Here is a 12286-nt window from a genome sequence, read left to right as displayed (position 1 = left end):
CCTTGGGTCTCAGGGTTTTATAAGCTTCCACTTTATGTCTCTCAGAACACTCAGCCTTGGGATTCTCAGCTGCCAGGTAAGAATTCTTACTACCCTTCTGGAGAGACCATGTTGAGAGGCCCTGAAACCTCATAGAGAGGGAACTCACTGAGACCAGCTTCTGGCCTTCTCCACCAAAGCACCAGGCATGTGAATGAAGCCATCATGGGCCCTCCAGACCACCCCAGCCATGAGCTGAAAACTGAGTAACCCCAATACACCCTCACGGAGCAAGAGAAGTGGCCACGCTGGGAGTTCCCTGGCGCTCCAGTGGTTAGGACTTGGCCCTTTCACTCACGAAGCCCAGGTCTGATCCTGGTCAGGGAAGTAAGATTCCGCAAGCTGTACGTCATGGCCAAAAAAAGAGAGAGAGAGAGAGAGAGAGAAGTGGCCACCTGATAATCAAAGATGCCACTATGGATAACCAAAACAAACAGATTCTATGTTCACCACTGGCAGCAGAGTTGGAGATGGGGCTGCATTTTCCATGGTGCTGGGCTGGCAGAGAGAGAACTCAGCTCATGGGCAGAGGGCCTGCGATAGGAACAGAGTCTTCCTTTGTCCTCGTTCATGGCTGGAAACACAGATGAAAGAGAAGGTTTGTCCCCTCAAAGAGCTCACATAAAAATAGCTGACACTGATTACCACCTCCCACCCATCACAAGTTCTTTAAACCTTCCTCCAAACACTGTGATGTGAGTAGCATTGTGAGCAGATGGGGAAAACGAGGCCCAGAAACATTAATTTATGCAAGGACACAGGTATTGATTGAACCAGAATTCAAACCCAACAGACAATCTGTCTCCAGAGTGCCCCCTCTCACCCTTCAGGCTTCACCAGCTTTAGCTGGGGATGAGGCCTGAAAAGGAAGGGACTGGGCGGGATGGGAAGGAATAAGGTGGGTTGACACAGAATGGAGAGAAAAGATGCTCATAAACAGATGGAAAGGCTGGCTGGAGAAAGTGGGAGAATCTAGCAAGGGAAGGGTTAGCATAGAATAGGAAGAGACAGAGGAAGGACAACCAATTTGTGATCAGACTGAACAGAGTACGGAGGCCCAAGAGGAAGGAAGGGCTATGTGGCTAGCAGAGGGATGAAGGAAGAGAGAAAAGGCCCTGACTCAGGGACAGCAAGCATAGTGAGCTGGCATTCCTTGGGCTCAGGTTGGCCCCAGCCCCTCTGGGCACTCAGGCTCCTCAGATGGTGACCCCTCTCTCTGCCTGTTGGCCTCTTGGCATAAAGAATCCAAAGTCAATAGGGGGGGCTTCCCTGGTGGCACAGTGGTTGAGAGTCCACCTGCCAATGCAGGGGACACGGGTTCGATCACTGGTCCGGGAAGATCTCACATGCCGCAGAGCAACAAAGCCCATGCGCCACAACTACTGAGCCTGCGCTCTAGAGCCCATGAGCCACAACTACTGAGCCCGTGTGCCACAACTACTGAAGCCCGCGTGCCTAGAGCCCGTGCTCCACGACAAGAGAAGCCACCACAATGAGAAGCCCACACACTGCAACGAAGAGTAGACCCCACTCACCACAACTAGAGAAAGCCCACGTGCAGCAACGAAGACCCAACAACGAAGACCCAATGCAGCCAAAAATAAATTTTTTTAAAAAAGTCAATAAGGGACAGTCATGGCTTCACATTTGCTGATGAAGTCATCTTTCTCTGGAGCCAGGATCTCTAGGCTTTTGGGGACTAAAACTGAGACAGAAACTCTAAATCCCCTAAGTGTGTCACTGAGAGCAAGGGCCACACCTCCTTTTACCCCTTGGTCCTCTACACATTGGGAGGTGACACAGCCTCATATAATGGGAGTGACTAAGGAGGATGGCACACCACCCTTGCAGGATTAGTCTCTTAGCTGATGCCTTAACCACCCTATGAAAAGGTTCCAGCCTACCGTTGGGCTGGCACTTGCTGGGTATGGTAGATGATGGAACCAGTACATGGGGACTTGCTCACTGCCACACCCTTTTTGCTGTAAAGTAGGTTCCTTAGTCTAATTCCTTAGTTATGCAGAATCCCACATAACTTGACGGTTTAAATACTCTCTATGTCCTTGGAGAGTGGAGAAGGCAAACTCACACTCAATATGTGTCAGCTCCAGTCAATATGGTCACTGTCCTCCAGAGTGAAGGGATCCAGAGTAATCAACCTGCCACCAAGTAGCTGGTTCATCTCCTCGAGGACCAGGGCAATATTGCAGGCTCAGTGTTATCCTCTGTTGCTGGCAGGCTGGACAGTGGGCCATGGTGGCATCCAGGCCAGCCTTGGTGACTGGGAGCCTGTGCTGTTGGGTCCATGTACACCTCACCCCTGCCACCATGGCTGCCTTGCTCACATGCACATTGTGCCAGTGCTGGCTGATGCCGGTGCATGAGCCTGCTGTCTACATGGCTCCTAAAGCTTCCTCCATGGGAATGTGACACTCGGACCTTCACACACCGGCTGCAGCAGGTCTTCACTTTGCCTCATCTTGTCTGTCACTTTCCTAGAGATGCCAGAAAAAATTACCACAAACTTACTGACTTAAAAGAACAGAAATTGGACTTCCCTGGTGGCACAGTGCTTAAGAGTCACTTGCTAATGCAGGGGACATGGGTTCGAGCCCTGGTCCAGGAAGATCCCACATGCCATGGAGCAACTAAGCTTGTGTGCCACAACTACTGAGCCTGCGCTCTAGAGCCCGCGAGCCACAACTACTGAAGCCTGCGTGCCACGACTACTGAAGCCTGCGTTCCTAGAGCCCATACTCTGCAACAAGAGACACCACCACAATGAGAAGCCCGTGCACCGCAACAAAGAGTAGCCTCCACTCACCACAACTAGAGAAAGCCCACGCACAGCAACAAAGACCCAACGCAGACAAAAGTAAATATAAAAATAAGTACATCTTAAAAAAAAAAAAAGACTCCACGCTTCCACTGCAGAGGGTGAGGGTTCGATCCCTAGTCAGGGAACTAAGATGCCTCATGCCACACAGCGTGGCCAAAAAAAAAAAAGTCAAAAGACTGACCATGCCAGTCTTGGCAAGGATGTGGAGAAATTGGAATGTTATATGCTACTGGTGGAAGGTAAAATGATGCAACCACTTTAGAAAACAACTTGGTGGGTTTTTATGAAGTTAATCATACACATACTCAGAGGCCAGACAGCAGAAGCAAGAAGAACTACAATCCTGCAGCCTGAGGAACAAAAACCACATTCACAGAAAGACAAGATGAAAAGGCAGAGGGCTATGTACCAGATGAAGGAACAAGATAAAACCCCAGGAAAACAACTAAATGAAGTGGAGATAGGAAACTTTCCAGAAAAAGAATTCAGAATAATGATAGTGAAGATGATCCAGGACCTCGGAAAAAGAATGGAGGCAAAGATCGAGAAGATCCAGAAGAATTAAAGAACAAACAAACAGAGATGAACAACACACTAACTGAAGTGAAAATTACAGTAGAAGGAATCAACACCAGAATAACTGAGGCAGAAGAATGGATAAGTGACCTGGAAGACAGAACGGTGGAATTCACTGCTGCAGAACAGAATAAAGAAAAAAGAATGAAAAGAAATGAAGACACCCTAAGAGACCGCTGGGACAACATTAAACACAACAACATTCGCATTATAGGGGTCCCAGAAGGAGAAGAGAGAGAGAAAGGACCTGAGAAAATATTTGAAGAGATTATAGCCAAAAACTTCCACTATTATTCAACATAGTTTTGGAAGTCTTAGCCATGGCGGTCAGAGAAGAAAAAGAAATAAAAGGAATACAGATTGGAAAAGAAGAAGTAAAACTGTCACTGTTTGCAGATGACATGATACTATACATAGAGAATCCTAAAAATGCCACCAGAAAACTACTAGAGCTAATCAATGAATTTGGTAGAGTAGTAGGACACAAAATTAATGCACAGAAATCTCTTGCATTCCTATACACTAATGATGAAAAATCTGAAAGAGAAACTAAGGAAACACTCCCATTTACCATTGCAACAAAAAGAATAAAATACCTAGGAATAAACCTACCTAGGGAGACAAAAGACCTGTATGCAGAAACCTATAAGACACTGAGGAAAGAAATTAAAGATGATACCAACAGATGGAAAGAAATACCATGTTCTTGGATTGGAAGAATCAATATTGTGAAAATGACTATGCTACCCTAAGCAATCTACAGATTCAATGCAATCCCTATTAAATTACCAATGGCATTTTTTACAGAACTAGAACAAAAAATCTTAAAATTTATATGGAGACACAAAAGACCCCAAATAGCCAAAGCAGTCTTGAGGGAAAAAAGCGGAGCTGGAGAACTCAGACTCCCTGACTTCAGACTATACTACAAAGCTACAGTAATCAAGACAATATGGTACTGGCACAAAACAGAAATATAGAACAATGGAACAGGATAGAAAGCCCAGAGATAAACCCATGCACCTATGGTCAACTAATCTATGACAAAGGAGGCAAGGATATACAATGGAGAAAAGGCAGTCTCTTCAATAAGTGGTGCTGGGAAAACTGGACAGCTACACATGAAAGAATGAAATTAGAACACTCCCTAATACCATACACAAAAATAAACTCAAAATGGATTAGAGACCTAAATGTAAGACTGGACACTATAAAACTCTTAGAGGAAAACATAGGAAGAACACTCTTTGACATAAATCATAGCAAGATCTTTTTTGATCCACCTCCTAGAATAATGGTAATAAAAACAAAAATAAACAAATGGGACCTAATGAAACTTAAAAGCTTTTGCAAAGCAAAGGAAACTACAAACAAGATGAAAAGACAACCCTCAGAATGGGAAAAAAATATTTGCAAACGAATCAACGGACAAAGGATTAATTTCCAAAATATATAAACAGCTCATGCAGCTCAATATTAAAAAAAACAAACAACCCGGGGCTTCCCGGTGGTGGAGTGGTTGAGAGTCCGCCTGCCGATGCAGGGGACATGGGTTTGTGCCCCGGTCCAGGAAGATCCCACATGCCATGGAGCGGCTGGGCCCGTGAGCCATGGCCGCTGAGCCTGCGCGTCCGGAGCCTGTGCTCCACAACGGGAGAGGCCACAACAGTGAGAGGCCCGCATACCGCAAAAAAAAAAAAAAAAAAAATTGGGCAGAAGACCTAAATAGACATTTCTCCAAAGGGGACATATGGATGGCCGAGAAGCACATGAAAACTGCTCAACATCACTAATTATTAGAGAAATGCAAATCAAAACTACAATGAGGTATCACCTCACACCAGTTAGAATGGGCATCATCAGAAAATCTACAAACAACGATTGCTGGGGAGGGTGTGGAGAAAAGGGAACCCTGTTGCACTGTTGGTGGGAATGTTAATTGATACAGCCACTATGGAGAACAGTATGGAGGTTCCTTAAAAAACTAAAAATAGAATTACCAAATGACCCAGCAATCCCACTACTGGGCATATACCCAGACAAAACCATAATTCGAAAAGACACATGCACCCCAATGTTCATTGCAGCACTATTTACAATAGCCAGGTCATGGAAGCAACCTAAATGCCCATCAACAGACGAATGGATAAAGAAGATGTGGTACATCTATACAATGGAATATTACTCAGCCATAAAAAGGAACGAAATTGGGTCATTTGTAGAAACACAGATGAATCTAGAGACTGTCATACAGAGTAAAGTAAGTCAGAAAGAGAAAAATAAATATCGCATATTAATGCATATATGTGGAGCCTAGGAAAATGGTACAGATGAACCAGTTTGCAGGGCAGAAATTGAGACACAGATGTAGAGAACAAACGTATGGACACCAAGCGGGGAAAGTGGCAGGGGGTGGTGTGGTGGTGTGATGAATTGGGAGGCTGGGATTGACATGTATACACTGATGTGTTTAAAATGGATGATTAATAAGAACCTGCTGTATTAAAAAAAATCATACACATACTATATGCCTCAGTCATTCCACCCCTTAATATTTACTCAACTTTAATGAAAACATACATCCACACTAGATTTATACACTAATATTGATAGCAGCTTTATTTGTAATAGCCAAAACCTAGAAACAACTCAAATGTCCATCAATGGAAGAACGGATAAATAAAGTATGGCCTATCCATGCAATGGAATCTTATTCAGCAATAAAGAGTGAACTATTGATACAGTAACATGGATGAATCTCAAAGTAATTATGCTGATGGAAAGAAGCCGAACAAAAGAGTATATATTATATGATTCCATCTAAATAAAATTCTAGAAAATGCAAACTAATCTATAGTGGCAGAAAGCACACCAGAGGTTGCCTGGGGACTAGCATTGAGAGGTAGGTGAAAAGGGAGGGATGGATTATAAGAGAGACCAAGGAAACTTTTGAGGTGATGGATATGTTCATTATCTTGATTTCATGGATATATACACATGACAAAACTCTTCAAATTTTACACTTTAAATTTGGGTAGTTTATTGTCTGTCAACTATACCTGAATGAAGTTATAAGAATAAAAGACTTCACTGATGTGAGACCCCCTGAATCTTTGTAGAATTCCTCTCCACCCTTCTGGAATACAAGGCTTCCAACATCCTTCCACACTTCTTGGTCTTCTAGGCCAGTCAACTGATGACACTGATGCTGTCAAACAGTGGATGAATGTGGTGGGCTATGGAATGCCCAGATATTCCAGGTCCTTTGGCTCTATATCTTGATAGAGGGAGAATTAACATATCTCTGGGGCAACACTTTACATGTATGGTACCGTCCACTACTAGTGACTGTCCACTGTTCCTGGCCTTCCTTCCAGATACGGATGGTAAGGAGTGGATTTTGCCAAAAGTGCTGTGAACTGTGTGACTGAGAAAACAGTAATCTGCTCCAGCAAAGATAATACATCTGGCACAAAAGCTACAATTGGGCCACTACCTGGTTGAGTAGTGGTGGTCCACTGTCATCCTCCAAGATCTAGCTGGTTTTTGTAGCGGTCATTAAATGGGAATTAGACGGGAAGCACCAACCTCCATCTTTTTGGTCTTCTGGTCAGGTTTGGGGTTGGGGGAAGCATATTTTCACTTGGACTCCCCCAACTATGATAGCACATAACCCACTGTGGGCCGAGGGACCAATGTGATTGTTCTCCAAGTATCAGATATGTCTATTCCAATCATGCATTCGGCACCTGGGAGAATGATCTCTGGCGGGTCCTTGGACACAGTGGACCTACTGGAAGCCAGACTTGGGCCAGGACTCTATCACCTAGCTCTCAAATGCCCCCAACAAAAACAGGGGGCCACAGTGATGTTTTGGGTCCCCAGGTATCAATGTTAACTTGGACTCTGTGTCCAACAGTCCTTGCAATGTTTAGATTCCCTTTCACGCAGTGGATGGTAACTCAAGTAAACAACCATAGGTGTTTTGGGGGAAGAACAGGGGAATCATTACTACACACCCCGCTGTGGGGTCACAGGGTCCTTCCTACTGGAGACCCAGCCTCTCCTTTGGGCACTGGGGTCCAGGAAGGAGACTTATTGAGTTGGCTCCCCTCAGCTTCATGCTTATTCATCTCTGATTTCTGTTGATTGTGTAGATTAAGCAGTAACTTCACTGGCTGCCCATCTGTGTTGGCCCTGGGGATAACTTGCTGCGTCAATCACCTGCGTCACTCTCTGCAGTTCGGGTCTCCCCGGCTGCCACACTGATTCTCATCATAATTGAGCCCACCTTTCCTCTGAAGTTTGAGCACAGCCCCCTGGTTTCTATGGCTTCGAGCCCTCCTGCTGGTGAGTAGAAAGAACCACTCTAGCACGGCCACTTCACTTCTTCCACTGTCTTCCACAGCACTCTGGCATCTCCATTGCTTCCTCCAAGCTTCCAGGAGCTCCAAGGAGCGTGTTGGCACCATCTCCTGGGTCCTCCCAGGATATTACATCCTCTATCATGGAAGAGTGCTCTCACATTAACAAACTCTGCCTGATAACAACTTTAGGTTCTGCCCCCTCCCCATCTGGACCCAGCACCCTCCGCCCTCCACCACATACTCTCCCAGTCACCTTGGCCAAGTCCTGTAAGCTCTCCAGAGCTTGGTCCTTTTCCTTTCTTACCAAGCCCAACTCTTCTACAGCCAAGTTTAGTTGAGTCTCAATTCAAGTTCTTGGTGTTGTTGCCAGGACGGGGGAGGGATGGAGCCTGAGGGGAGGGGAGGCACTTCTGTAGGTGCAGAGGGTTCGTGGAAATCTGAATACAACTGTCTGCTCCGATGTCCCCATGCTAAGCCTCAGGGAACTTCTGTCCCAACACAGGGAGGGAAACTTGCCAAGGCTGAGAGTTCTGTGTCTGCTCCAGCTCTAATTAAGCCCTGGGCCCCATTCTCAGCATTTTCAGCCCTCTAGCAGCAGGAAGTAGAGTCTCTTTCAACACAGCCTGGAAGGCCCTCTGACTTTGACACTTCACTCTCCGTTCGTTGGTGATGAGTCATGCTTAGCTTTTCATTGTCTTTTCCCAGTCAATGGTCTCAACAGCAGTCATCCGGTTTCAGACCTTATAATTAGTCCTTCCCCAGAACCTCTCAGAAGCCTGAGATATTGTGTCCCCAGTGCATTTTTTTCCCATTCCAATTCACCCCCTGTGAAAGTGTTAACAAGTTCACCTCTTCCCAGCATGCCAGGGGCATCAATACACCCCCAGCAACAGTGATTGGTGGGGGGGAGGTTGTCACCAGGCGGCCAGGTGGCAATGAAGCTCCAGAATCCCATGTAGTGTCAGCTTCCTTGACCCACCCTGGAGCCAACTGCCTTAGGTCAGGATCCCTGGGGAAAAGACTGAACTGTCCACGTGCATGCAGGAAGTTTATTGGTAAGTGTTCTTGGGAACAGTACCTGTGGGACAGGGATGAAAGCAGGATGGGCAGAGGAGGTGTGGCCCAGGACGCCTTTGCACCAGTGGCATTGTTCAAGCCCACAGAACTCTGGAGCTGGGCTGGCTGGTCAGGGATGTCCTGCCTTAAGGCAAGGGAGCCTTTACTCTCCTGCATTGCCAAGTCACTGGAGGTGGGCTGCCTCAAGGGAGGGGACATGGCTTTGGCCAAAGGCAGTTCCTGGAGGGGGACTCAGCTGAGAGTCAGCAGCAGTCACTATTCCCAGTAGCTGAGGCCATGAGTGCCTCTGTCTGAGGGGATCTAACCGTGCATCCCAGCCCCTACTGCCAGTCCCGATTTCGGACACACACGACAGTGAGCAGTAGCTTACAGTGAGCAGCAACTTGAAGCGAGACCTTAGTTCCCTGACAGGGGATCAAACCCTGGTTGCGGTGGTGAGAGCGCCAAATCCTAACCACTGGACCACAGGGACCAGTGGCTAGAGTGTGGGTCCTGGGTCCTTGTCTGCCTTGAAAAGAAAAAATTCTGACAAGGAGATGGAAGGCAGAGAGGAAAGTAAAGCCTTTATTAGAAAAGCAGAGTACATGTGGACAGGTGCGTGGCCAAGCTCAGCAAGAGAGTCATGCCTCTGGGAAGTTTCAATCCTTCATGAGGGGGCAGTCTTCCGGGTCTTTGTTTTCCCTCTGGCCAATTAGCTTGCTTTGACCGCGTGGCTGATTTGCCTCTCGACCCTCCGCTGTGTGTGCATGCACCCCTCAGCAAGATGGATTTTAGCGGAAAGGCCTGGGGGGGTGGGGGGGTGACATGACTTATTATGGTCTGGCTCCTCCTGCCTTTTGACCCGTGAGGAGCCTTTCTGAGCATGTGTAATGTCTCCCTTGCCCCAAGGATGGGAAATATATGACTTCTTGATCTTTTACTCAAATAGGGTTTAGCCCCTCTCTGTCCCTGACATAACTGTTGTCTTAAAGTGTCCACAGGAAACAAAGTCCAGCTATTTACCCTGCTCCTGTCATTTCTATCTCAAAGTGGAGAGACGAGGCTGGTCAGAAATATCTCTCCTGGAGCCCACCTGCCTCCGGCCCCAGGAAATGTGAACAGGAGGCCAGTTGTTAATGCCTAGCCTGGAGCCCATCTATCTCCTGCCTCAGTCCTGCCCTGTAATCCCCCAGTGTCCAGCACCCCAGTTGCCCCTGGATATCTCGTCCAGCGCATTCCATCCTGGACTGCACAATGCTGTGGACACACCTCCAATTCCAAATGCCATGAGGGCCAAGGCTGACGCGCAGCACTTGTGATGTGGAGAAGAGAAGGGAACAGACAGTCGGACGGAGCACATGGCGAGTTTGAACTGTTGTACGGGCATCTGGCTGCCTGGAGCTGATGCTGGGTGTTGGGGAGAAGCTGGAGATGGGGTGGAATAGGCAGGGTGTGGTCAATGGGCAGGGAGCTGAGCTGAGGAACTACCCGTGACTGGGGAGGAAGGGGGAAGCTACGGGAGGTTTCCAGCAGGGACCAGACATGGTTAGAGCAATGCTTGAGAAAACTCCGTCTGACCTGGAGGGGAGGAGTGGCCAAGGAAGTTTTTGCAACTGTCCACATGTGAAGGGATAAGGTGTGGGAGGAGGGTGAGTCCCCCGGGAAATAAGGGGAAAGAGGGATCTGAGAGACAGCTAGCGGCAGCTGGCAGAGAAACTGGCTGCAGGGTGGGCTTGAGGCAGTTCAGCTTTGAACCCAGTTCAGCCAGAAAGACCAGAAGAGCAACAGCAAGAGGCAGATCAGAGTGGGTGCAAGCATGCATTTCCTGGGGCTGTGCAAGGGGCCCAGAGCACAGGTTTCACGACCTGCAGGAGCTTCAGGATGAGGAAGCAGGAATGCAAGAGGTAGAAAGGAATGTGAGAGGCCAGAGCAGCAGCTGGGGAGGCTGAGGCAGGGCCCGTGGAGGGCACCCACAGGGCTTTGGATGAGTGTATCCAGGAGGCCCGGATCCAAGGGCTGGGGTGGAGCCTTGGCTATGTCTACACAGAGGCCTTACTAAATGGTGGAGTGAGGGCTGAAGAGAGGGCCGTGCACCTGGGGTGAGCCTGGAGCACAGCAGAGAAGAGGTGCCCTGGAACCAAGGGGCCAGTTTTTGATGTAGGATCTACCGCTATCAGCTGTGTGGCCCTGGCCGTGGTCCGGGTCTCTCGGTGCCTCCACTGATCAGTACAACGGTATAAAAATAGCTCCTGCTGTCTGGGTGTTCTCTGAGGGAAGGGGCAGTCAGAGAGGCTGGGACTAGCCCAAAGTCAGTCCATCAGAGAGCCAGCAGCGAGCGTGTCAGGCAGGAGACAAAGTCCTCCCGGTAAAACACCCGTGTGTTGAGTGCCAGCAGCCGGGCACCTCCGCCTCAGCTCATCCTCGGGGCCATCCTGCGGGGAGGTGTGTACTCATCTCCCACTGTCAGGAAAGGAGCCTCCTCCCAAAGGAAGTGATGGGCCCAAAACAACGCAGCCAAGAAGTGGCTGGTCAGGACCTGAACCCAAGCTGGCGCCAGAAAACATATCCCTAAACGCCAGGCCCCGCTGCCCATGGTGAGGCTGCAGGAGGTCAAGACGAAGAGTGCCGGGACTTCCCAGGCAGCCCAGTGGTTAGGACTCCGCGCTTCCACTGCAGAGGGCCCAGGTTCAATCCCTGGTCAGGGAACTAATCCTGCATGCCGTGTGGCGCAGCCAGAAAAAAAAACGAACGAAGAGAGCCAAGGAACAGCCTTGACAAAGTGGCCCCCAGCAATGCTGGGGCTGGGGGAGGGTAGAAAGAGAGTGGTGTGGTGGAAATAGACACTCCTAGAAGGACATTTCCAGAAAGGGAAGAAGATTCCCCGTGGCGGCTTGAGAGCCTGGCAGTGTCTAATAGAGTCTGTTACAGGAGCTGGGAGAGAGGCCACAATGAAGAGGCCAGTGGAGGTGGGGGGAGTGGGGGAGGGGGCAATGAGCTCCGCAAAGGGCTGTGTGTGCACCGAGGAGAGTCACAAAGAAAGGCGGGGGAGGGGGGCTTCCCTGGTGGCACAGTGGTTAAGAATCTGCCTGCCAATGCAGGGGACACAGGTTTGAGCACTGGTCTGGGAAGATACCACATGCCGCGGAGCAACTAAGCCTGTGTGCCACAACTACTGAGCCTGAACTCTAGAGCCCGCGAGCCATAACTACTGAGCCCACGTGCCACAACTACTGAAGCCCGCGCGCCCCAGAGCCCATACTCCGCAACAAGAGAAGCCACCACAATGAGAAGCCCGTGCACCGCCACGAAGAGCAGCCCCTGCTCTTCCAAGAGCAGCCCCTGCATGTAAGACCGGAAACCATAAAACTCCTAGAGGGAAACATAGACAGAACACTCTTTGACATAAATC

At 48.7% G+C, this 12286-nt stretch overlaps 1 protein-coding gene across 3 annotated transcripts in view; it reads right to left on the bottom strand.

Annotated features, from left to right (window-relative positions):
• The window catches only part of RASGEF1A (RasGEF domain family member 1A), a 240782-nt gene that overhangs the window by 206922 nt on the left and 21574 nt on the right, over positions 1 to 12286 (bottom strand). The window lies entirely within an intron of this gene.

This window comes from Pseudorca crassidens, chromosome 16 (genome assembly GCF_039906515.1).
Source record: "Pseudorca crassidens isolate mPseCra1 chromosome 16, mPseCra1.hap1, whole genome shotgun sequence".
NCBI classification, from domain to species: Eukaryota; Metazoa; Chordata; class Mammalia; order Artiodactyla; family Delphinidae; genus Pseudorca; species Pseudorca crassidens.
The sequence above is the reverse complement of the archived record's forward strand: the minus strand, read 5'-3'. Positions and strand labels throughout refer to the sequence as shown.